Source organism: Lethenteron reissneri, unplaced genomic scaffold (genome assembly GCF_015708825.2).
Source record: "Lethenteron reissneri isolate LAM-NWPU_2019-01 unplaced genomic scaffold, ASM1570882v1 scaffold_115, whole genome shotgun sequence".
In the NCBI taxonomy this organism is placed as follows: domain Eukaryota; kingdom Metazoa; phylum Chordata; class Hyperoartia; order Petromyzontiformes; family Petromyzontidae; genus Lethenteron; species Lethenteron reissneri.
In genome coordinates, this window is record NW_026890838.1 from 321,072 (window position 1) to 348,392 (window position 27,321).

At 45.0% G+C, this 27,321-nt stretch overlaps 1 pseudogene; it reads left to right on the top strand.

Annotated features, from left to right (window-relative positions):
* The window catches only part of LOC133361581 (zinc finger protein 91-like), a 49,615-nt pseudogene extending 25,500 nt beyond the window's left edge, over positions 1–24,115 (top strand).
* Positions 24,116–27,321: the final 3,206 nt, after the last annotated feature.

The following is a 27,321-nucleotide window of genomic DNA, read 5'->3' on the forward strand; positions in this document are numbered from 1 at the left end:
ATTAATTTTGAAGACACTAGGGTGTCCAGGCATATTTATGACCATTTGCCCTCGCATTGTGTGCCTTAACAGCCCGTGTGATGAATTGGGGAATCTCTTTCACTATATCATGAAAATATGAATATGTATAGATGTGTAAGTCATGTGTGACTGTGTATATATGCATTCCTCTGTGCCTCAATACTCACATAGATGGTGTGGACATGCTTTTCTGTTTGCAGCTGACGCTCTCTCTGCAGAATTGGCTTGATGGAGCAAAGGCACTCAGCGCAGTTCAGTACAAGAAGGAAACAATGCGACCAGCATGCAAACAGCACGGATCGTACTGGAAACTTGACACAGCACCAGAGAACACACACAGGAGAGAAACCCTTAGAGTGCTGTGTGTGTGGGAAGGCATTTTCAGATTCATCTACTCTTAAACAACACCACAGAACACACACAGGAGAGAAACTTTTTAAGTGCAGTGTGTGTGGGAAGGCGTTTGCAAAGTCATCAATTCTTAAATCACACCAGAGAACACATACAGGAGAGAAACCTTTCAAGTGCACTGTGTGTGAGAAGGCGTTTGCACGGTCATCCATTCTTAAATCACACCAGAGAACACACAAAGGAGAGAAACCTTTTAAGTGCACTGTGTGTGAGAAGGCGTTTGCACGGTCATGCATTCTTAAATCACACCAGAGAACACACACAGGAGAGAAACCTTTCAAGTGCACTGTGTGTGAGAAGGCGTTTGCACTGTCATGCATTCTTAAATCACACCAGAGAACACACACAGGAGATAAACCTTTCAAGTGCACTGTGTGTGAGAAGGCGTTTGCATGGTCGTTCATTCTTAAATCACACCAGAGAACACACACAGGAGAGAAACCCTTCAAGTGCACTGTGTGTGAGAAGGCATTTTCATTGTCATCATATCTTCAGACCCACCAGAGAACACACACAGGAGATAAACCCTTCAAGTGCAGTGTGTGTGGGAAGGCATTTTTGTATTCATCTACTCTTAAACAACACCAGAGAACACACACAGGAGATAAACCTTTCAAGTGCACTCTGTGTGGGAAGGCGTTTGCATTGTCATCAAATCTTAAGATCCACCAGAGAACACACACAGGAGAGAAACCTTTTAAGTGCACTCTGTGTGGGAAGGCGTTTGCAATGTCATCAAATCTTAAGACCCACCAGAGAACACACACAGGAGATAAGCCCTTCAAGTGCAGTGTGTGTGGGAAGGCATTTTTTTATTCATCTACTCTTAAACAACACCAGAGAACACACACAGGAAAGAAACCTTTCAAGTGCACTGTGTGTGAGAAGGCGTTTGCACAGTCACCACATCTTCAAAGACACCAGAGAACACACACAGGAGAGAAACATTTCAAGTGCATTGTGTGTGGGAAGGCGTTTGCACAGTCATCACATCTTCAAAGACACCAGCGAACACACACAGGAGATAACCCCTTCAAGTGCAGTGTGTGTGGGAAGGCATTTTTTTATTCATCTACTCTTAAACAACACCAGAGAACACACACAGGAGAGAAACCTTTTAAGTGCACTCTGTGTGGGAAGGCGTTTGCAATGTCATCAAATCTTAAGACCCACCAGAAAACACACACAGGAGAGAAACCTTTTAAGTGCACTCTGTGTGGGAAGGCGTTTGCAAAGTCATCAACTCTTCAGACCCACCAGAGAATACACACAGGAGATAAACCCTTCAAGTGCAGTGTGTGTGAGAAGGCGTTTTCAGATTCATCTGCTCTTCGACGACACCAGAGAACACACACAGGAGAGAAACTCTTCAAGTGCAGTGTTTGTGGGAAAGCGTTTGCACATTCATCAAATCTTAAAAAACACCAGAGAACACGCACGCATCAGAAAATCCACAAGAAGTGTAATCTGAAATCAGCTTGTGAAAGTCAAAGTGCTGCAATGACCCCATTGTTCATGAAACAAGAACCAGAAGACAATCACAGCCTGGACACTTTGAAAGGTATCAAGGTGAAATATGAAGAGCCGAAAGTGAAATGTGAAGAAGTAACAGTGAAGAGCGTAGAAGTGAAGGTTAAATTTGAAGATTATTCAACTCCAAAATCGGACCTTCACATAGATGGAGGCAGTGTGAAACAGGAACTAAATTCTGACTGTGAGGCAGAGCGAGGTAACTCCCAGGAGTTTGTGGATGTGGAGGTGTGGGTGGACTTCTTAGACAATACAAAGTCAAATGGAGACCAGGTAGATGTGCAAGCTTCAGACAATTAAGCTCCAATGGATGCACCTTTGTCACAGGCCTTTCTAATGAATATAATGTGAAGTTGAACACTCAATTTCTAGGTTCAAACTGGAGTGTAAGCGTGGCCAGTATTTGTGAACCTGTGGGTTGGGGCGATCTCTAACCAGGAGTGACTCAAGTGTTTTGTATCATATCTCATCTTAGACACTCGATGGGTGCCCATAATGGGCATCTGCCCCTGTGTGCCACAAGGTGACCGTTCACTGGCCTGCATGTGGATATGAATTTGTAAGTCGGGGGAGATGATTGATATGCCAGTCGGATTTGAACCTCTGCAACAAATAGAGAATGTACTACTACTTTGCTTCCCTCTATGAGAGTGCTGCACATATAGGCCTCATCTCGGCAGAGATCAACTTGTAAATACGTTGCAACGTGACGCAGTACATTTCAGTATAGTAATAAAATGTTGCCAATGTGCCCTTTGATTATTTTGAATCATAATTGAAAGAATACCCGTCTGATTTTGTACGTACATACAACATTTTGTGTATTAATGTCAAACATGGAATATGTGCTGTCAGGACAAAGTATCTGTTTTGGTGGTAACCTGTACAAAAACTCACGTGAGAGCTGTTATTTTTGTGATACGAGTCAAAGGGTATTTTTGTGAATCAGGACGCATCTGACTGGGGCAACTCATTGTCTTTGAAATCGGAAGCATAGTCGGATCATTCATCAGTTAAGGTATGCCACTTATAAGTTACGTATAGGAGATACATTCTCCACAAGAACACTAATTATTATTTTGTATTACGTATACATTTTGTCGAACTGAGACTTGAAATGGACCTTGCCGATGAACATCAGTTGAAGCAAGCCGGACTGTTGAGACATTGTACACCAAAACCAGTCCACAGGTGGCTTGTACTGAAAACATGTGTAGTGCCATAAGAGAGGAGGGGCTGCTGGGGGCTCTCGGATCCTAGGCAGATAAGCCCTCGGTGCCAGGTGCTAGGATCCCAGGCACCCCAAACAGTTAAGCCCCTTGACGCCACCAACGGGGGGGAGGGGCTGTGCATGCTCTGTGGGATATCTGGGGGCGCACACAACCCCACCCCTCGTTGGGGACGAGGCATATAAAAGGGCAGCTCCCTGGCCAATCGGGGGCAGTTGCAGCTCAAGACCCAAGATCAGCCAGCTTAGGACTCTGGACCCCCTCGTCCCGCTTGTCCTTGTAAGGGCCGGGACGCTGTGAGGGCCAGTGGTGGGAATCTGGGACTCCCGGCTCTACGTCCTTGTAAGGGCGAGTTCCGAGGAAGCCAGAGTCCAGACCCGCACCTTGGCTGGGTCGGGTCAATTAGCCTCCCCTCGGGTAATTGCAGCCGGAGGAGCCCAGAGCGTAGCCAGAGTAGTGTATCTAGGCTGTGTACCTAGGCTGTAACAGAGTGTCAGGACTGTTGGAGTGTTGCATTGTAATAAAGAAGATACCTCTACAAGTGTCTCCGGAACCCATTACACATGCATTCCTAAAAGGCCGTGGTATTTACAGTTTGTGTAAAACATTCCTTTGTTTCGTGTAGAGAACGTTGAATGAAAGATGTCTGCCGATCTGTTTTTTCGAAAGGAGGTACTTTAAAGAGCACATTTGAAGGCATCGTGGATTTTTGTTACAGATTTGTATTCTAGCCTAGGTTTTATTGAATTTTAACTTCTATTTAAATAAAACTTTAGATATATCTGTCTGCATTGATATCCCACCTTGTTTACCACATGTTTACCTAAATATGTAGACGCTCCCTCTGAAGACGTCACCTCAAATTAACGAGTGGGTTACATCAGGGCCTCCCCCTCTCTCTGGCTTGTGATGTCACCAAGAGCAGAACTCGCCTCCACGGAATCTAACGACTGCACTGTCTTGGAATGCATTTACACAGTAATCAAATCTTCACAACTGCCAGGGAACACACATTAAAAACCACTTAATGTACAATTGGAAGGCCTTTTGAATTGTCTTGAAACTGAAACACGTGTAAGGAGGTCTACAAGGAGCAGAGTCTGAGATTGACGTGTGAAATTTGAAGTTCCATAAGCCCATCGTTTGTGATGCAAGGACCCAATAAAGATGGCAGCTGGGAAACGTCACCATTCGTGAAGGTGACCTGTGAAGGCTCTAGGGTTTGACTTCCAAGTCACTAATGGAGCCCGAGACAAATCACATCCATTTGTGGATGTGGAGTTTTGGGAAGACTTTTCGGACAAGGTCGAGTAGAAGCAGACAGCATGTGTGACCATAAGTGTTGGGTAGACCTGTAACCAAAAGCATGAGACACGGTTTCCCAATGTTTATTTCAATTGTTTAATTTTTAGTTGATTTGGAATACAGTACGTATTTCTACTGTGATGTAAATTTTAAATTTCGATTTAAAGCTTTCGTGACTGCAGGGATTCATCTTCTTGGTTCTTTCGGTAAAGTCACGTAGAAGGGAAGTAATAAAATAATAAAAATAAAACATAATAAAACAATTCTCACGACGTTTCGGCTACAACGCAAGCAGCCGTCTTCAGGTGAAGAATGAGACAATGCCAAGCTAGGAGCTTATATATAAGCTGCGTTGGAGGTGGAGGAAAGAGCGCCTTAACAAAAGAATGTGCATGTGAAGAGGAATTTAGCATATTCATGGAAAATGCGTAGGAGGTGGGCGGGGGGGTTTCAAAGTCATATTATGCCCATGCATTATGCAGGATCAACAGCACCAAGGGGGGGGTGCAGGGATTAGCAGTAACAAAGGAAAGGAATGTTAATGATATGTAGCTGCAGTTACTCAACCACCACGTAGAAAACTAAAGTATAAACTACATAAAAAACTAAAGTATAAATAGCATAGCACCATCAGTATACTTACTATACTCTACACTAAGCTGAGTTACTAACAGCAAGTAATACATTACAATTCTACGTCGTAAAAATTATATAATATGCTTCCATCTAAACTTTATTCTATTGCATCAACGAGCATATACCGTACTATATACTGCCAACATTAAATTATATACTGTATTGCTGTAAACCAACCTATATCTTATACATTTAATATAACACTATGTATTATTCTACCCACCCTAATGTGTGTCGAAATGGTTTATTACGTCCTTCCAATGATTGCTAAGCCAGAATCCATCTTCTCGGTTAAAATTGTCTCTGTGTTTGTATATGTGGATCGCCTCATGAACGAATCTCTCATGATAGCCAGATGGCTTGCAGAGAACCTCTGTCTTGGAGAAGTCAATGTCATGTGAGCCCACTGAATTGTAACAGTGATCTGCCACGGCTGAGGTGTTTGTCCTACCGTGTTTCAGGTCTGCCTTATGTTCACGGATGCGGTCCGAGACATGTCGTTTGGTTTCTCCAATGTAACTGCTACCACAGAGGCAACTTAGTTTGTAGACGCCAGGGTACTGTATGTCTGGAACCACATCTTTTACAGACGGGACCAGATCACGGATTTTATGTACTGTGTTGAATCGGACCTGGATCTTGTGTTTAATCAGGATTTTGGAGATCTTTTTTGTGACCCCAGCAATGTAGGGTAAGGTGATGGTCTTGAAAGGCTCCTCAACAGGATCCTTCTTGATGGTTGGAGTGATGGCTTTGCGGATTGTGTAGTCGGAGTAACCATTAGCCTTAAGAGCTTGGCGTACGTGTTTGAGTTCACTGGAAATGTGTTCATGGTCGGAGATGCATTGGGCTCTATGATATAGAGTCTTGATGAGGGAATTCTTCTGGGATGGATGGTGGTGGGAATCCGGTTTTAGATAAGCATCCGTGTGGGTGGCTTTCCTGTAGACAGAGTGGCTCATTGAACCATCAGGTCTCCTTTTGATTAGGACATCCAAAAAGGGTAGCTTGCCATCATTTTCGACTTCCATGGTGAATCTGATGGCTGGGTGTATGGAATTGATGTGGTCGAGAAATTGGTCTAGAGCAGGCCGGCCATGTGGCCAGATGACAAAAGTGTCGTCTACGTACCTCTTCCATAAGGTCGGGCGTAGAGTGGCAGTCTGGATGGCGTCCGTCTCAAATTTCTCCATGAAGATGTTGGCTACAACCGGAGATAGGGGGGAGCCCATTGGGGTGCCCTCAATTTGCTTGTAGAAGGTTCCATTCCAGGTGAAGTATGTATTGGTTAAGCAGTGTCTCACCAGGGGGGGTACCCCAGCATTCAGTCCTTGATGAACCAAGTCTTCAATGATTGCGATGGTGTCAGGCACAGGCACCTTGGTGAACAAGGAAACCACATCGAAACTGACAAGCAGGTCGTCTGGGGACAGGGCAATCCCCTTGATTGTCGATACCAGGTCAGTAGAGTTTAGTACTGCAGAGGTGGTTTTTCCAGTGAAAGGCCGTAGGATTTCGGACAAAAAACGAGCCAGTTTGTAAGTGGGGGAGTTGATAGTAGAGACAATGGGACGAAGAGGTGTATCTTCTTTATGTATCTTTGGCAAGCCGTACAATCTTGGTGGCCTGGCTGCAGAAGGTTTCAACGAGAACTGTTTGGTCTGATCAATTAATGCGGTTGAAGCAGAAATGATGTTGTTGGTTTTGGAGACGAGGCTGTTGGTGGGGTCTCTTTTTATTTTTGTATAGCTGCCATCGTTGAGTAGTTCTTGAATTTTGTTGTTGTATTCTATTTTGTCCATGATGACAGTGGCATTGCCTTTGTCGGCTGAGAGGATGACAATGTCATCCCTCTTTTTTAATTGAGCTAATTCAAAACGCTCATCTTTGCTAATGTTGCTAGCTGGCATCTTAGCGTTTTTGAGGGTTACAGAGATTTCAGATCTTGCTACGTCTGCAGCGATGTGACTCAAGCCCTTGAGAGCTACATCTACTCGAGCAATTATATCATTAACTGGTATGTGTCTAGGTGTGACTGCAAAGTTTAGTCCTTTAGCTAAAACGGATTTCAAACCTTCAGAAATAGGACTGTTACTGCGATTAATTACGACTTTGTTAACATCTAGCTTTTCAATGTGTGGGTCCGGTTTCTTGTTTGAGAGGCAGGTTGAATTTGGAAATCAAGTTGTCCTTACATTTAGTCGACATAGCGGCAGCTGAAGAGGCAGTCATTTTTTCCACATGTTCCCAATCCGATGTGGACATTGTTACACTCAAAGATAAGTGTGATTTGTAGAGTGTCTTGTCTAACTGATCTAGTTCGGTGCGCGTAAGTCTGATTTTCTCTGAGATAAGGGCTAAACTAGTTCTAGACAGAATTCGTTTCGCATTAGAAGAAGTTACAGCAGCAGATGTTAGTGTAAATGCGTTTGGTATTACCTTAGAGTCGCGGCATCTCTTCAGAAAGGTGAGAGACTCGATTAGCTGAGCCTTCTTATCCCGGAGCTTGTTGAAGGATCTCAAAGTTATGTGGAAACCCTCCCCGTAGAGGCGGTTAAATTTCGATTTAAAGCTTTCGTGACTGCAGGGATTCATCTTCTTGGTTCTTTCGGTAAAGTCACGTAGAAGGGAAGTAATAAAATAATAAAAATAAAACATAATAAAACAATTCTCACGACGTTTCGGCTACAACGCAAGCAGCCGTCTTCAGGTGAAGAATGAGACAATGCCAAGCTAGGAGCTTATATATAAGCTGCGTTGGAGGTGGAGGAAAGAGCGCCTTAACAAAAGAATGTGCATGTGAAGAGGAATTTAGCATATTCATGGAAAATGCGTAGGAGGTGGGCGGGGGGGTTTCAAAGTCATATTATGCCCATGCATTATGCAGGATCAACAGCACCAAGGGGGGGGTGCAGGGATTAGCAGTAACAAAGGAAAGGAATGTTAATGATATGTAGCTGCAGTTACTCAACCACCACGTAGAAAACTAAAGTATAAACTACATAAAAAACTAAAGTATAAATAGCATAGCACCATCAGTATACTTACTATACTCTACACTAAGCTGAGTTACTAACAGCAAGTAATACATTACAATTCTACGTCGTAAAAATTATATAATATGCTTCCATCTAAACTTTATTCTATTGCATCAACGAGCATATACCGTACTATATACTGCCAACATTAAATTATATACTGTATTGCTGTAAACCAACCTATATCTTATACATTTAATATAACACTATGTATTATTCTACCCACCCTAATGTGTGTCGAAATGGTTTATTACGTCCTTCCAATGATTGCTAAGCCAGAATCCATCTTCTCGGTTAAAATTGTCTCTGTGTTTGTATATGTGGATCGCCTCATGAACGAATCTCTCATGATAGCCAGATGGCTTGCAGAGAACCTCTGTCTTGGAGAAGTCAATGTCATGTGAGCCCACTGAATTGTAACAGTGATCTGCCACGGCTGAGGTGTTTGTCCTACCGTGTTTCAGGTCTGCCTTATGTTCACGGATGCGGTCCGAGACATGTCGTTTGGTTTCTCCAATGTAACTGCTACCACAGAGGAAACTTAGTTTGTAGACGCCAGGGTACTGTATGTCTGGAACCACATCTTTTACAGACGGGACTAGATCACGGATTTTATGTACTGTGTTGAATCGGACCTGGATCTTGTGTTTAATCAGGATTTTGGAGATCTTTTTTGTGACCCCAGCAATGTAGGGTAAGGTGATGGTCTTGAAAGGCTCCTCAACAGGATCCTTCTTGATGGTTGGAGTGATGGCTTTGCGGATTGTGTAGTCGGAGTAACCATTAGCCTTAAGAGCTTGGCGTACGTGTTTGAGTTCACTGGAAATGTGTTCATGGTCGGAGATGCATTGGGCTCTATGATATAGAGTCTTGATGAGGGAATTCTTCTGGGATGGATGGTGGTGGGAATCCGGTTTTAGATAAGCATCCGTGTGGGTGGCTTTCCTGTAGACAGAGTGGCTCATTGAACCATCAGGTCTCCTTTTGATTAGGACATCCAAAAAGGGTAGCTTGCCATCATTTTCGACTTCCATGGTGAATCTGATGGCTGGGTGTATGGAATTGATGTGGTCGAGAAATTGGTCTAGAGCAGGCCGGCCATGTGGCCAGATGACAAAAGTGTCGTCTACGTACCTCTTCCATAAGGTCGGGCGTAGAGTGGCAGTCTGGATGGCGTCCGTCTCAAATTTCTCCATGAAGATGTTGGCTACAACCGGAGATAGGGGGGAGCCCATTGGGGTGCCCTCAATTTGCTTGTAGAAGGTTCCATTCCAGGTGAAGTATGTATTGGTTAAGCAGTGTCTCACCAGGGGGGGTACCCCAGCATTCAGTCCTTGATGAACCAAGTCTTCAATGATTGCGATGGTGTCAGGCACAGGCACCTTGGTGAACAAGGAAACCACATCGAAACTGACAAGCAGGTCGTCTGGGGACAGGGCAATCCCCTTGATTGTCGATACCAGGTCAGTAGAGTTTAGTACTGCAGAGGTGGTTTTTCCAGTGAAAGGCCGTAGGATTTCGGACAAAAAACGAGCCAGTTTGTAAGTGGGGGAGTTGATAGTAGTGCCTGACACCATCGCAATCATTGAAGACTTGGTTCATCAAGGACTGAATGCTGGGGTACCCCCCCTGGTGAGACACTGCTTAACCAATACATACTTCACCTGGAATGGAACCTTCTACAAGCAAATTGAGGGCACCCCAATGGGCTCCCCCCTATCTCCGGTTGTAGCCAACATCTTCATGGAGAAATTTGAGACGGACGCCATCCAGACTGCCACTCTACGCCCGACCTTATGGAAGAGGTACGTAGACGACACTTTTGTCATCTGGCCACATGGCCGGCCTGCTCTAGACCAATTTCTCGACCACATCAATTCCATACACCCAGCCATCAGATTCACCATGGAAGTCGAAAATGATGGCAAGCTACCCTTTTTGGATGTCCTAATCAAAAGGAGACCTGATGGTTCAATGAGCCACTCTGTCTACAGGAAAGCCACCCACACGGATGCTTATCTAAAACCGGATTCCCACCACCATCCATCCCAGAAGAATTCCCTCATCAAGACTCTATATCATAGAGCCCAATGCATCTCCGACCATGAACACATTTCCAGTGAACTCAAACACGTACGCCAAGCTCTTAAGGCTAATGGTTACTCCGACTACACAATCCGCAAAGCCATCACTCCAACCATCAAGAAGGATCCTGTTGAGGAGCCTTTCAAGACCATCACCTTACCCTACATTGCTGGGGTCACAAAAAAGATCTCCAAAATCCTGATTAAACACAAGATCCAGGTCCGATTCAACACAGTACATAAAATCCGTGATCTGGTCCCGTCTGTAAAAGATGTGGTTCCAGACATACAGTACCCTGGCGTCTACAAACTAAGTTTCCTCTGTGGTAGCAGTTACATTGGAGAAACCAAACGACATGTCTCGGACCGCATCCGTGAACATAAGGCAGACCTGAAACACGGTAGGACAAACACCTCAGCCGTGGCAGATCACTGTTACAATTCAGTGGGCTCACATGACATTGACTTCTCCAAGACAGAGGTTCTCTGCAAGCCATCTGGCTATCATGAGAGATTCGTTCATGAGGCGATCCACATATACAAACACAGAGACAATTTTAACCGAGAAGATGGATTCTGGCTTAGCAATCATTGGAAGGACGTAATAAACCATTTCGACACACATGAGGGTGGGTAGAATAATACATAGTGTTATATTAAATGTATAAGATATAGGTTGGTTTACAGCAATACAGTATATAATTTAATGTTGGCAGTATATAGTACGGTATATGCTCGTTGATGCAATAGAATAAAGTTTAGATGGAAGCATATTATATAATTTTTACGACGTAGAATTGTAATGTATTACTTGCTGTTAGTAACTCAGCTTAGTGTAGAGTATAGTAAGTATACTGATGGTGCTATGCTATTTATACTTTAGTTTTTTATGTAGTTTATACTTTAGTTTTCTACGTGGTGGTTGAGTAACTGCAGCTACATATCATTAACATTCCTTTCCTTTGTTACTGCTAATCCCTGCACCCCCCCCTTGGTGCTGTTGATCCTGCATAATGCATGGGCATAATATGACTTTGAAACCCCCCCGCCCACCTCCTACGCATTTTCCATGAATATGCTAAATTCCTCTTCACATGCACATTCTTTTGTTAAGGCGCTCTTTCCTCCACCTCCAACGCAGCTTATATATAAGCTCCTAGCTTGGCATTGTCTCATTCTTCACCTGAAGACGGCTGCTTGCGTTGTAGCCGAAACGTCGTGAGAATTGTTTTATTATGTTTTATTTTTATTATTTTATTACTTCCCTTCTACGTGACTTTACCGAAAGAACCAAGAAGATGAATCCCTGCAGTCACGAAAGCTTTAAATCGAAATTTAACCGCCTCTACGGGGAGGGTTTCCACATAACTTTGAGATCCTTCAACAAGCTCCGGGATAAGAAGGCTCAGCTAATCGAGTCTCTCACCTTTCTGAAGAGATGCCGCGACTCTAAGGTAATACCAAACGCATTTACACTAACATCTGCTGCTGTAACTTCTTCTAATGCGAAACGAATTCTGTCTAGAACTAGTTTAGCCCTTATCTCAGAGAAAATCAGACTTACGCGCACCGAACTAGATCAGTTAGACAAGACACTCTACAAATCACACTTATCTTTGAGTGTAACAATGTCCACATCGGATTGGGAACATGTGGAAAAAATGACTGCCTCTTCAGCTGCCGCTATGTCGACTAAATGTAAGGACAACTTGATTTCCAAATTCAACCGCCTCTCAAACAAGAAACCGGACCCACACATTGAAAAGCTAGATGTTAACAAAGTCGTAATTAATCGCAGTAACAGTCCTATTTCTGAAGGTTTGAAATCCGTTTTAGCTAAAGGACTAAACTTTGCAGTCACACCTAGACACATACCAGTTAATGATATAATTGCTCGAGTAGATGTAGCTCTCAAGGGCTTGAGTCACATCGCTGCAGACGTAGCAAGATCTGAAATCTCTGTAACCCTCAAAAACGCTAAGATGCCAGCTAGCAACATTAGCAAAGATGAGCGTTTTGAATTAGCTCAATTAAAAAAGAGGGATGACATTGTCATCCTCTCAGCCGACAAAGGCAATGCCACTGTCATCATGGACAAAATAGAATACAACAACAAAATTCAAGAACTACTCAACGATGGCAGCTATACAAAAATAAAAAGAGACCCCACCAACAGCCTCGTCTCCAAAACCAACAACATCATTTCTGCTTCAACCGCATTAATTGATCAGACCAAACAGTTCTCGTTGAAACCTTCTGCAGCCAGGCCACCAAGATTGTACGGCTTGCCAAAGATACATAAAGAAGATACACCTCTTCGTCCCATTGTCTCTACTATCAACTCCCCCACTTACAAACTGGCTCGTTTTTTTGTCCGAAATCCTACGGCCTTTCACTGGAAAAACCACCTCTGCAGTACTAAACTCTACTGACCTGGTATCGACAATCAAGGGGATTGCCCTGTCCCCAGACGACCTGCTTGTCAGTTTCGATGTGGTTTCCTTGTTCACCAAGGTGCCTGTGCCTGACACCATCGCAATCATTGAAGACTTGGTTCATCAAGGACTGAATGCTGGGGTACCCCCCCTGGTGAGACACTGCTTAACCAATACATACTTCACCTGGAATGGAACCTTCTACAAGCAAATTGAGGGCACCCCAATGGGCTCCCCCCTATCTCCGGTTGTAGCCAACATCTTCATGGAGAAATTTGAGACGGACGCCATCCAGACTGCCACTCTACGCCCGACCTTATGGAAGAGGTACGTAGACGACACTTTTGTCATCTGGCCACATGGCCGGCCTGCTCTAGACCTAATTTCTCGACCACATCAATTCCATACACCCAGCCATCAGATTCACCATGGAAGTCGAAAATGATGGCAAGCTACCCTTTTTGGATGTCCTAATCAAAAGGAGACCTGATGGTTCAATGAGCCACTCTGTCTACAGGAAAGCCACCCACACGGATGCTTATCTAAAACCGGATTCCCACCACCATCCATCCCAGAAGAATTCCCTCATCAAGACTCTATATCATAGAGCCCAATGCATCTCCGACCATGAACACATTTCCAGTGAACTCAAACACGTACGCCAAGCTCTTAAGGCTAATGGTTACTCCGACTACACAATCCGCAAAGCCATCACTCCAACCATCAAGAAGGATCCTGTTGAGGAGCCTTTCAAGACCATCACCTTACCCTACATTGCTGGGGTCACAAAAAAGATCTCCAAAATCCTGATTAAACACAAGATCCAGGTCCGATTCAACACAGTACATAAAATCCGTGATCTGGTCCCGTCTGTAAAAGATGTGGTTCCAGACATACAGTACCCTGGCGTCTACAAACTAAGTTGCCTCTGTGGTAGCAGTTACATTGGAGAAACCAAACGACATGTCTCGGACCGCATCCGTGAACATAAGGCAGACCTGAAACACGGTAGGACAAACACCTCAGCCGTGGCAGATCACTGTTACAATTCAGTGGGCTCACATGACATTGACTTCTCCAAGACAGAGGTTCTCTGCAAGCCATCTGGCTATCATGAGAGATTCGTTCATGAGGCGATCCACATATACAAACACAGAGACAATTTTAACCGAGAAGATGGATTCTGGCTTAGCAATCATTGGAAGGACGTAATAAACCATTTCGACACACATTAGGGTGGGTAGAATAATACATAGTGTTATATTAAATGTATAAGATATAGGTTGGTTTACAGCAATACAGTATATAATTTAATGTTGGCAGTATATAGTACGGTATATGCTCGTTGATGCAATAGAATAAAGTTTAGATGGAAGCATATTATATAATTTTTACGACGTAGAATTGTAATGTATTACTTGCTGTTAGTAACTCAGCTTAGTGTAGAGTATAGTAAGTATACTGATGGTGCTATGCTATTTATACTTTAGTTTTTTATGTAGTTTATACTTTAGTTTTCTACGTGGTAGTTGAGTAACTGCAGCTACATATCATTAACATTCCTTTCCTTTGTTACTGCTAATCCCTGCACCCCCCCCTTGGTGCTGTTGATCCTGCATAATGCATGGGCATAATATGACTTTGAAACCCCCCCGCCCACCTCCTACGCATTTTCCATGAATATGCTAAATTCCTCTTCACATGCACATTCTTTTGTTAAGGCGCTCTTTCCTCCACCTCCAACGCAGCTTATATATAAGCTCCTAGCTTGGCATTGTCTCATTCTTCACCTGAAGACGGCTGCTTGCGTTGTAGCCGAAACGTCGTGAGAATTGTTTTATTATGTTTTATTTTTATTATTTTATTACTTCCCTTCTATGTGACTTTACCGAAAGAACCAAGAAGATGTAAATTTTAGTTGACGTTTACCTAACGCTATTACTTGGGTAAGGCTTAAGTATTGAATATCGCGTTTTTAGCCGTCGCGCGGAATTTTCCAAGAACGTAACCTACGATATTCAAGGGGCGGCTGTATTTTCTGTCTATCGAGTACAGCAGGCCTATGGTACCCTAAATAGGCTTGGTGCTTTGGGTTCCTTGATTTCGATGTCTCTGCCTCTGCTCACATTCGTTGAGGATTTTTATGATTTTGGGCAGGCCCATCTAAAGCTGCGTGACCAGGAGTTGGAACCATTTCCTGTTCAACTCGGCTTGTGACAGAAATTCACTCTGGCCCAATGCATTACATTTGTAATGTGAGGTTACACCTGGATAATAATGATGGGCTCTGCCGGCCTCAGCCCGCAACCAATGGGGAGTCGAGTTAGGGGCGTGGCCCTGGAGCCGTACAGTAGCTTCGGGAAAGTTCCAGGGGTGTGGCTGAAGATTGGCTGCGGGGCATCACGTGGGCCAGGGATTAAAAGGAGCGGAGAAGCCACGTGGCTGATGTCGTGGTCCGGAGCCTGCCACGTGGCGGGCCGCCGCAGTCTCTCTCGCTGTCAGCCAACAGCGTGAAGGAGCAAGGGAACTGGAGGAACGAATGTGGTGGAAGCTGTGAACGAAACTGAATAAAGAATTCTCTATTCACGACGTCTCAACGGGGTTTATTACACATTACAATAGCATCTTCAATAATTATGCAGTTTGAGGAGCTCACAATGGCCGTATAAATAAATTGGATTCGTCGCAGTTAAAAATAATATGCTTATCGATGACTGGTTATAGTTAAGGGATTATACTGGTAGGAACGAAGTGAACCAGCCTACAATAGATTATATCGTCCGTCCGTCCGATGTCCGATTACGTGTAGCAACATCGCCCCCTACTGCAAACACTTGGCAGGACCCTACAAAAACCTTTAGACTCAGTGAGGCTTTCCTGGCTAAACAAGTGTAACATTCCCTTATAATTCCCTGAGATAGCTTTTAATTAAACATTTAAATTTAACTCACAGCGGCCTAAAGCCTACAGCTAGGCCTAAAGGCTAGAACTAGGCCTCAAACTCTCCCTTCGTATCGTACCCCCGCCATTTCATTTTATTATAGCCATTCATTTGTTCGTTCCTACCAGCCCACCCCGCAGGGACCTGTTTCCCTGCTGGTCAGCCCTGTTGCATCTGCTGATGATCTGGTAATGGCTACTCAATGAGATGGCTGGCTGAGGTGCCATTTCTTGTTTTGCCGGACACACAGTAACAATAACAACAACCGCCATTCGCCACTAAGTGGCGGTCACGTCACCATGGCGCTTGTGCCAGGCTATGTGCACGGGGTAGACCCAGGTGCCATGAGTCGACTGACTCAGTTGACTGGCCGATGCACCATCTGTACCCCCGACTGTGCCAACACACAGTGTACACACACACACACAGTGTACACACACACACAGTTTGTACACACACAATGTACACGCACAGTGTACACGCACAGGGTACACACACACAGTGTACACGCACAGGGTACACACACACAGTGTACACACACACAGTGTACACGCACAGGGTACACACACACAGTTTGTACACACAGTGTACACACACACAGTGTACACACACACAGTTTGTACACACAGTGTACACACACAGAGTGTACACGCACAGGGTACACACACACACAGTTTGTACACACAGTTTGTACACACACACAGTGTACGCGCGCGCACAGTGTACACACGCGCACAGTGTACACACGCGCACAGTGTACACACGCGCACAGTGTACACACGCGCACAGTGACGTCACCACTCATTAACTCGTCGGCGTGAGACGCCAGGGAAAGCTGTTCCCCGCTAGTGACGTCATGTCACCTCCTGCTGCCGCGTGACGTCACGATGTATCCGGAAGCTGCTGCACCGCGCGCGCGCTCACTGAGATCCGAGGTGAGAAGTTGACATCGTGGTGGTTGTTGTGGTGGTTGTTGTTGTTGTGGTGGTTGTTGTTGTTTACCCAGGTAGAGCCTCGCTCCGTCTCTCGTAGGGATATCAATTGAGTAGCAGCGAGTATGGAATCGATGTCCAGGTTGGAACATTACAACGCGGGGCCTATCCATGCTGGGCCTTGCCTCCTGCCCTCGCCTGATTGCATTTGCTTTAATTCTCTGCTTAAGTTTAATTTGTCTTCATCTGGCTCACTGTGAAAATTTGTTTCTTTTAAATATTTCTACAGTTGTTTTTATCCTACCTAAGCCAAGCCCACTTCAGCTGCTATACCGCTCTTGTTTTCAGAAGCGACCTTCCCACAACAAAGTGGCTTATCAACGTGTGGAAATGTTTGTCGGTCAAATACTCTAAACGCGTGGTGATGTTGACTCTTAATGTGGAGAGGAAAACCCGAGGAAATTCCACGCGACCACGGGGAAACTGCAAATATACAGGAGCGTTCTGCTGAGTTGGTTTTGCTGATGCACCCTTTAGACCGATGAACAACTATTTTGATAATTGGTTTTTTATCTGGCAACAAGAGAGTCTCTCTCTCTCTGATGGTGCATTGTCTTTGAGTTGTGCGCCTTTTGGCGTCATCTGGTCCAACACCATGTGAGACTAGGTTCTAAGGAAAGCTATCTCGGGTGTGGACCAATGAACTTCAAGGACAGTGCATACATTATCAAAGTTATGTTTTTTTGTTTTCATTATGACTAGGTATTGTGGTCTATGCAAACATGACTCCTCATAAAAAGGTGTCAGTTTTGTTGCCAGATAAAAGGGTAAAAAAAACAATTATCATATTTTTTACTGGCAAATGAGGTTCCAATGGTGTAAACTATTTTTATATTACCAACCAAGGCTCACAGAGCTGTTAGATCTTTTGTCAGAAGCCACCTGGCCATAGATGATAGCTCAACGAAATGGCTTTAAACGTGGAAGATTATAGCAGCCAAATAATCTAAATGCATGTTACTAAATGTGGAGGGAAAAAATCGAAGGACCCTAAGAAAAACAAATACTGTGAGTGAGTGTACTCATTTGTGTTAGTGTACTCCGCAAGCGTAAACTACGTGCGTGAGTGTACTCTGCGTGTGTGAGATTACCCCGTGTGTGCGAGTGTACTCCGTGTGTTTACTCTGTATTAGAGTACTCTGTGTGACAGTACTCTACTGTGTGTGAGTGTACCCCGTGTGTGTTGTGTGGGGAGCGGCCGTGTCGTGCGGTGACGTCACCCTCAGAGTCGGCTCCCCCCCTTCTGTCTGGCGGGTGACGTCACCAAGAGCAGACCGGAGAGAGGAGTTGGGGACAGCAGCTGAGAGGTGCGCTTGGGGCGAGTGCTTGCGAGTGAGTCACGCGTGTAGAGTGTGTACAGGGAGAGGGAGTCAGTGTGTTCATTGTATTGTGTGTGTGTGTGATGTATTGTGCTGTGGTGGCGAGATGTTAACTACCTCACATGGTATGTAGGATGTCGTGGGTTCGAGTCCAACGCTGACGCATTTATAATTGGAGTTTAATTTTCTTTTCTTTCTCTCCCTGTAGTGGCATTGATTTTTCTCCACATTTAGAAACATGCATTTTGAGAATTTGGCTGCAAAACATTTCCATATTATAAGCCACTAAGTTGAGCTATCATTTGTGTCCAGGTCGATTCTGAAAAAGAACTATGCAGCTCAGTGGGCCTCACCTGGTAAAATAAAAATAGCGTACTGTGTTTGAGGGTTTTCCAATTTAATTTCTTACTTAGCAGTTAAAAATTATGTTTCAGGAGGGTCCTGCATTGGACTGTTTGACCACCACCAAATATATTTTGAGTTTAGGTTTGGGAGAAAAACGGAAAACCCAGTGGAACACCAATGCCGACAGTGACGGCCGACGCCAGGATAGCGGCCACGGGCTCGAAGAGAGGGCAACCCGGCTCTTGTCCCAAGAAAGGAATCCGCTCCCCGCTGCCCTCCACGGTGGCGCATCGCCGGCGGGGCTGCACGTTGAGCCCCAACTTTTCTAGGAGGTCGGTACCTGCAATACACTCGTGGCATAACACGCTCGAGACATATAACTCCTGGTTACACACCTGGTGTCCGAGGCGACCCTTAAGGGTGACCCTCCCCAGCAGTCCCATCCCCCTTCCACTTGCAGTGTGCAGCGCACGATCCGGGGCCTGTAGGTGGCTCACGTCAACCCCGACCACGCTGCAATGTGTTGCACTCACGAGTGACGTTACCGCCGCCCCCTGTGTCCAGCAGAATCTGAGTACGCCGCCTGTTCACCTGCCCTTCCACGAGCGACGTGGCCCCCATTATTCCTGCCACCAGCTCCCGCAGCCACAGTCGCCGCATTCTGGGATGTTGTTGTCGGCATCTGCGTGGGGGTCACTCGTGACCATTATCATGACAGTTTATTTGTGTTGGGACCACGTCGATTGCACCCCTCTGTGGTCCCCTCTTTAGGGAGGCCTTGGTGTTTAACCCTGGTGCTTCTCTCGCGCGAGCGATCTGGGGACAGTTTCTCACGAGATGCCCCCATTGGTTGCATAGATAGCACGCACGGGGAAGGGCAGTGGCCCCTTGCCCACTCCCCCTTACCCTCTCAGTGCGCATTTGTTCGAGTTCTGCCTCTTATTGAGATACTCGCCTGGTTAGCCCCCTGACCATGGAGCGTAGCCCTCCCACCTCGGACTGGACTATCTCCGCTGTAGACTGCAGCTTGGTCACATTCAGGTGTACTTGGGCCACCTCCCCGCGTACTTGGGTTACCTCCTCGCGTACTTGGGTCGCATTGCTTGCGATATCTCCTATGCCGGACTGTATCCCTGCCACCCATCCTGGGGTTGTCCCACGGGGTCCCGGAGGCTCCCTTGTCCCCCCCCCCCTCACCTTCTCCTCTGGAAGAAGACTTGCAATGGTGCTATCCCGTCCAGCCGTCGGAATTCCGCACGCTCGCGAGCAAATCTCTCACACACACACGTGCGCGTGCTCGGCAAGGGTGTTAGATGGGGGATATGGGCAGTTAGCATCTTGCTGCCACCCCATTGTGCTTGTCAGATACTGCTGAACTTTCTCGGCGGCGAGGTCATCGATGATCTCGGCAGTGTATCCCAGGCGTGCGCTCTGTGTTAGCAAGCGTGATTTATTTTCGTGCGCGCTCACTGAGATCCGAAGTGAGAAGTTCACATCGTAGTTATTGTTGTCGTGGTGGTAGTTGTTGTTTACCCAGGTAGAGCTTCGCTCCTTCTCTGTCTTGTAAGGAGGTCGCTTTGGATTGCACCACTCTTCGATTTCACAGTAATTTATTACATTAACATCACTAGCCCCAGCCACTTCTTTATGACCCTTGGGCTACACCCATTTCAAACCTTTTAAAAACAGTCTGCCTCAGCAGCAGTCCATGCATTTTCTATCAGAGTGTTTTTGTTTGCATTCGGACCACAAGTATTGTGGTTAATGCACACATGATTCCTTGTAAAAGGTTTCAGTTTGGTGTTTTAACATCTTAACACCTGTTTTGTTGCCAGAAAAACAGGGAAAACCTATTCTCAAATGTTGGTACTGGCAAAGGTTCCATGATTAAATATTGCAGTATATAGAGGTGAGCCGTGCGTGTGCAGAGAGGACAGTAAGGAGCTGGAAGTTAATTAATTTTGTGGCAAAAATACAGGCCTGATAATATGTAAGGATAATGTGGTAAATGAGAAAAAATATAGCAGCAGCGGGGTGTTGGAGTGTGCAGGTGTTACAGGTGTTGAAGGTGAACAGGTAAGCTAAAAATTGTGTGAAAAACATAATAACTTACCCTTGAGTACGCATGGAATTTTTGATGTGTGTAAGTTTCAAAGTGTTGACGCAATTTGGTTCTCAAAAAAACACAGAGTCTGCTTTATTTATATACGTTCATACTCATCTTGGAATATTTAGTATACGGTTTCTCCACATTTATTTCAGTAATTTAGTTTATTTGGAATACAGTACAGTACTTATTTCAATTGTGATGTATATTTTAGTTGCTGTTAACCTAACCACGTTATTTAGGTAAGGCTTAAATATTGAATATCGTCATTTTACCTTTCGCACGGCACTTTCCAAGAATGTAACCTCCGCACTATTCAAGGGGCTGCTGTATTTTCTGTCCATCAGCTATAGCATAGGAGTACGGATTTTCAGCAGCAACTAGATCTCTGCTTTATTGGTGTAATTACGGCCTATAGTACCATAAAGAAGCTTGGGGTTTTGGATTGTTTTTTTTGGTTTTCGATGTCTCTGCCTCTGTTCACATTCGTTGAGGATTTTTATTTTAGGCAGGCCCATCTAAAGCTGCGTGACCAGGAGTCGGATCCCTTTCCTTTTCAATTTGGCTTGTGGCCGAAATTCCCTCTGGCCCCATGCATTACATTACGTAGCATTTTCAAATAATGATGTGTTTTGAGAAGCTCACAATGACCCTATAAAAAATTGCATTTCATACAGTAACAATGATATGCTAATCGATGCCTGGCTAAAGTCAAGGGATTGTCCCCTGCTGGTCAACTTTGTTACACATGTTGATGATCTGGACATGGCTACTCAATGATATTGAGTTGGAGAATCTTGTTATGTACCTGGAGAATTCCATAACGAAATGGGGCCTTGCATATGTTCTACAAACATATCACCTCCCTGTGAAAATCTTGACCAAAAGCTTTCGTAACTGCAGGAATTCATATTCTTTGGGTCTTTTGGTTAAGTGACGTGACTTTACCGAAAGACTCAAAGAACACCTCCCTGGGAATTAAATGTCATACAACACTGCACCTGCTCAGCTGTCCATACATAATCAGGTCGTTCTACACCTGGTGGAGGAGCTCCTATACCTGGTTAATGTCTTCACGACCAGCTCTGGTTTGGCATCTAAAGTCTCACTTCAAATTGGTCTAGCAGCATTCTTTCATTAGGCTCTGTAACACTATGTGGAAGCTGCCTGGACTTTTTTACATACAAAGCTGTGAGTGTCCATCGCCAAGGTCTAGTCCATTGCAAAGGTCTCGTCAAAAAACAGGCAATAGTCTACATTATAGACTGACAATACACTCACCGAGGTTAAGAACCAGGCTACAGTCTACATTAGTCTTTTTTTTCTTCTATTCACTTTATTTGTATTATTATTTTCTATGTACGTGAATTTACCGAAATAACCAAAGAATATGAATTCCCGCTATCACAAAAGTTTTAAGTCAAGATTTTCCCATTGAGGTGATCTTTTTGTAGAACATATGCAAGGCCCCATTTCGTCATGGAATTCAACAGGTACAGAACAAGATTTTATAAGAATGGATACAGTCAGGAAATTAACACTGCACATATGCAGCTGAAGTTAGATCTGTTCATCCTCGCATTCAAGCTCATCTGAGCCTGGCTTCACACCTCTAAGTTGCAAATTAATATTAATTTATACATTTCTGCATAATACAAATAATATTCTTTTCAACAGCCTTTCCTATGTTAGCTAATTTTTCTTAAATAAATATTCCTGTCGTAGCTAGACAACCGAAATTGTGTGCTTGGAGTTTTTGGTAAACATTAATTTTCAAAACACTAGGGTGTCCAGGCATGTTTATGACCATTTGCCCTCTCATTGTGTGCCTTAACAGCCCGTGTGATGAATTGGGGGATCTCTTTCACTATATCATGAAAATATGAATATGTATAGACGTGTAAGTCATGTGTGACTGTGTATATATGCATTCCTCTTTGCCTCATACTTACATATATGGTGTGGATATGTTTTTCTGTCTGCAGCTCACGCTTGTTCTGCAGAATTGGCCTGATGGATCAAAGGCACTCAGCGCAGCTCAGTACAAGAAGGAAACAATGCAACCAGAATGCAAACACCACGGATCGTACTGGAAACTTGACACAGTACCAGAAAACACACACAGGAGAGAAACCTTTTAAGTGCACTGTGTGTGGGAAGGCGTTTGCAAAGTCATCAACTCTTCAGACCCACCAGAGAACACACACAGGATATAAACCCTTCATTTGCAGTGTGTGTGGGAAGGCATTTTCAGATTCATCTACTCTTAAAAATCACCAGAGAACACACACAGGAGAGAAACCTTTTAAGTGCACTATGTGTGGGAAGGCGTTTGCACAGTCATCAAATCTTCAGACCCACCAGAGAACACACACAGGAGAGAAACCTTTCAAGTGCAGTGTGTGTGGGAAGTCATTTGCACAGTCACCACATCTTCAAAGACACGAGAGAACACACACGGGAGAGAAACCCTTCAAGTGCAGTTTGTGTGATAAGGCATTTCCAGGTTCATCTACTCTTAAAAATCACCATAGAACACACACAGGAGAGAAACCCTTCAAGTGCAGTGTGTGTGGGAAAGAATTTTCAGATTCATCTACTCTTAAACAACACCAGAGAACACACAGGAGAGAAACCCTTCAAGTGCACTCGGTGTGGGAAGGCGTTTGCACAGTCATCAATTCTTCACACCCACCAGAGAACACACACAAGAGAGAAACCCTTCAAGTGCACTCTGTGTGGGAGGGTGTTTTTAGATTCATCTACTCTTAAAACACACCAGAGAATACACACAGGAGAGAAACCCTTCAAGTGCAGTGTTTGTGGGAAAGCATTTGCACAGTCATCAAATCTTAAAAAACACCAGAGAACACACAAGCATCAGAAAAAACACAAGAAGTGTAATCTGAAATCAGCTTGTGAAAGTCAAAGTGCTGCAATGACCCCATTGTTCATGAAACAAGAACCAGAAGACAATCCCAGCCTGGACACTTTGAAAGGTATCAAGGTGAAATATGAAGAGGCGAAGGTGAAATGTGAAGAAGTAACAGTGAAGAGCGTAGAAGTGAAGGTTAAATTTGAAGATGATTCAACTCCAAAATTGGACCTTCACATAGATGGAGGCAGTGTGAAGCAGGAACTAAATTCTGACTGTGAGGCAGAGCGAGGCAACTCCCAGGAGTTTGTGGATGTGGAGGTGTGGGTGGACTTCTTAGACAATACAAAGTCAAATGGAGACCAGGTAGATGTGCAAGCTTGAGACAATTAAGCTCCAATGGATGCACCTTTGTCACAGGCCTTTCTAATGAATATAATGTGAAGTTGAACACTCAATTTCTAGGTTCAAACTGCAGTGTAAGAGTGGCCAGTATTTGTGAACCTGTGGGTTGGGGCGATCTCTAACCAGGAGTGACTCAAGTGTTTTGTATCATATCTCATCTTAGACGCTCGATGGGTGCCCATAATGGGCATCTGCCCCTGTGTGCCACAAGGTGACCGTTCACTGGCCTGCATGTGGATATGAGTTTGTAAGTCGGGGGAGATGATTGATATGCCAGTCGGATTTGAACCTTGAACCTCTGCAACAAATAGAGAATGTACTACTACTTGGCTTCCCTCTATAAGAATGCTGCACATATAGGCCTAATCTTGTCAGAGATCAACTTATAAATACGTTGTAATGTGATGCAGTACATTTCATTATAGTAATAAAAATGTTGCCAATGTGCCTTTTGATTATTTTGAATCATAATTGAAAGAATGCTTGTGTGTTTCTGTACGTACATGCAACATTTTGTGTATTAATGTCAAAATGGAATATGTGATGTCAGGACAAAGTGTCTGTTTTGGTGGTAACCTTTACAAAAGCTCACGTGAGAGCTGTTATTTTTGTGATGCGGGTCAAAGGGTATTTTTGTAAATCGGGAAGCATCTGACTCTGGTGCAACTCATTGTCTTTGAAATCGGAAGCATAGTCGGATCATTCATCTAACCTATAAGACAAATTTTTTGTCTGTCTGTCTCTGTGCGTCCGTCCGTCCGCGTACGCTCGCGGGGGTTATGGCTCTCGGACCGTGGGGTTTGTCGAGACGTTTTTTTGCCGGGAGGCACGCCCCGAGCCCCGCGGTGGGAATAGGCATTTCCGTTTTTCGTCCCTAAACTTTAAAGCGATTTAATTATCGATTTAGTGCGATTTCTCTTAATTTATTTATTTAGCACGCCAGTTGCGCATGCGCGAGACGCTGACCGAGGGTTGCCCCTGGCAACGGGCAGCGCGCCGTCGCTGCAGGGTGGACCCCATTTCTCACTCGCGTTAAAAATATGCGCACACATTTACACGCGACGCTGAGGTAAATACATCAAAGTTTCACGTCCTCTTCTCTCTCCCTCCACCCCAATGTGTGCAATTACTATTATAGGGTCGGTAGATGATAAAATTATAGAGATTAGACTTATTCTAGCGCGGGGGGGGGGGGGGGTAGTGGCCCAGCCCCCAGCCTCGCCCGACTGGGCAATCTAGGCGAGGCCGGAGGCTCTGCACGGGACTAGGCCTCGACACCCCACACTTGTTAGAGTCGATATACCCAGCGTTGCCCGGGGGAAAAATACATTAAAAAACTTCTGAAAACTTTAAAACGTAACAGAGAAATGAAAATAAAACTCAGTAAATTAAAATAAACCCGAGCGCGCCAAGAATCGATTCTTTAAATATAGACTGTACAAAGTTATTAAGCTGGGTGAGTGTACTGGCAGTCTATAATGCAGACTGTAGCCTAGTTATTAAGTAAAGTAGCAGGTACCACCACAGTCAGTATGCACTGCTGTAATCATAGCAGGTACCACCACAGCAGTATGCACTGCTGTAATAGCAGGTACCACCACCATAGTATGTACTGCTTTCATCATAGCAGGTGCCACCACACTCGGTATGTATTGCTGTCATTATAGCAGGTACCACCACCACAGTATGTACTGCTGCCATTATAGTAGGTACCACCACCACAGTATGTACTGCTGTCATCATAGCAGGTACCACCACCACAGTACTTCTGTGATCATAGCAGGTACCACCACAGTCGGTATGTACTGCTGTCATACCAGGTACCACCACAGTCGGTATGTACTGCTGTCATAGCAGGTATCACTACAGTATGTACTTCTGTCATAGCATGTACCACCACAGTATTTACTGCTGTCATAGCAGGTACCACCACCACAGTATGCACTGCTGTGATCATAGCAGGTCGCCACCACAGCAGTATGCACTGCTGTATTCATAGCCTGTACCACCACAGTCGGTATGCACTGCTGTCGTGAAAGCAGGTACCACAGTCAGTATGCACAGCTGTAGTCATAGGATACCACCACAATCAGTATCCACTGCTGTAATCATAGGTACCACCACAGTCAGTATGCACTGCTGTAGTCATAGCAGGTGCCATCACTGTCAGTATGCACTGCTGTAGTGATAGTAGATACTGCTATCGAGTTGGTAGATACTGCTATATAGAGTTAGTAGATACTAAAACTGTCAGTATATACCACTACAGTCAGTCAATACTGCTACAGTCAGTATATACTACTATACAGTCAGTACATACTAGTACGGTGAGGAGCTTTTAGAGTCTGTAGATACTACTGTAACGGGTTCCGGAGACACTTGTAGAGGTAACTTCTTTATTACAACACAACACACCAACAGTACTCCAACAGTCCAACACTCCAACACTCCAACTCTCCAACACTCCTGATACTCTGTTACAGCCTAGGTACTCAGCCTAGATACTCTACTCTAGCTACGCTCTGGAACTCGCCCTCACAAGGTCGTAGAGTCAGGAGTTCCAGAGTCCCATCACTGGCTCTCACAGCGTCCCAGGGTCCTCCGATGGCTGGTCTTGGGTCTTGGGTCTTGAGCTACGACTGGCCCCGATCGTCCAGGGAGCTCTGCTTATATGCCCAGTCCCCAACGAGGGGTGGGGCCATGTGCGCCCCCAGATATCCCACAGAGCACACACAGCCCCCCCCTTTGGCGGCGCCAAGGGGATTAAGCGCCTGGGAACTCAACGCCTGACGCCAAGGGGCTTAAGCGTCTGACCCGCCTGAGAACCCACGCCTGGCGCCAAGGGGATTAAGCGCCTGGACTCGCCTGGGATCCCAGAGCCCCCAGCAGCCCCTCCCTTCTTATGTCACTACATTACCCCCCTCTATGTAGCCTCCAGCCGTCGCGGCTGTCAATAATTAGAAAGTTTAAATTAACAAAAGGGAGAGAGGGAAAAAAAAATACACGAGCCTCAACAGGAAAAGAAAATAGAACAAGAAAGCAACCATAAATACCATAACCAACCTGTACAACTTTACACTATATACAAGCATCAATCAACAAAAAGGTGAAGCAATGACACGTGAACAAACGACCCGCGGCACACCTAGCCCTCCTCGGGATCCGCATAGAAAACGGGGAATTAACAACAACAAATATACAGATTCCGACGCGTTGGATGCACAACCAACACCGGTAATCGAACCGAAATCACACAATCACCGCATGGATGGCAGGGATCCACACCACCCTGCCACCCTCCCATCCGTCAGGTGGTGAGAAGGCGAAGACCAACATGTCTATCACCCCTCTACACACACTTATCCGGACGTCTGTCTACATCCCGGGTCGAGAAGTCGTACTTCAGGGCCGACCCATGTACTGGGCAAAGAAGTCGCACTTCAGGGCTGCTCCAGTATCTACATTTTAAAATATATATATAAAATTTACATGACACAAACAAAATAAATCTGCCTGCTCCTGTCCATAAATGGTGGCCGCACGCACGAACCGCATCTCCAAAAGGCATCCCGTGCTTGCGTCCCAGCAGCCCTCACTGAGGACCACCACCGACATTACATGTCAACCGTTAGCACCCCCCGCCTTTCC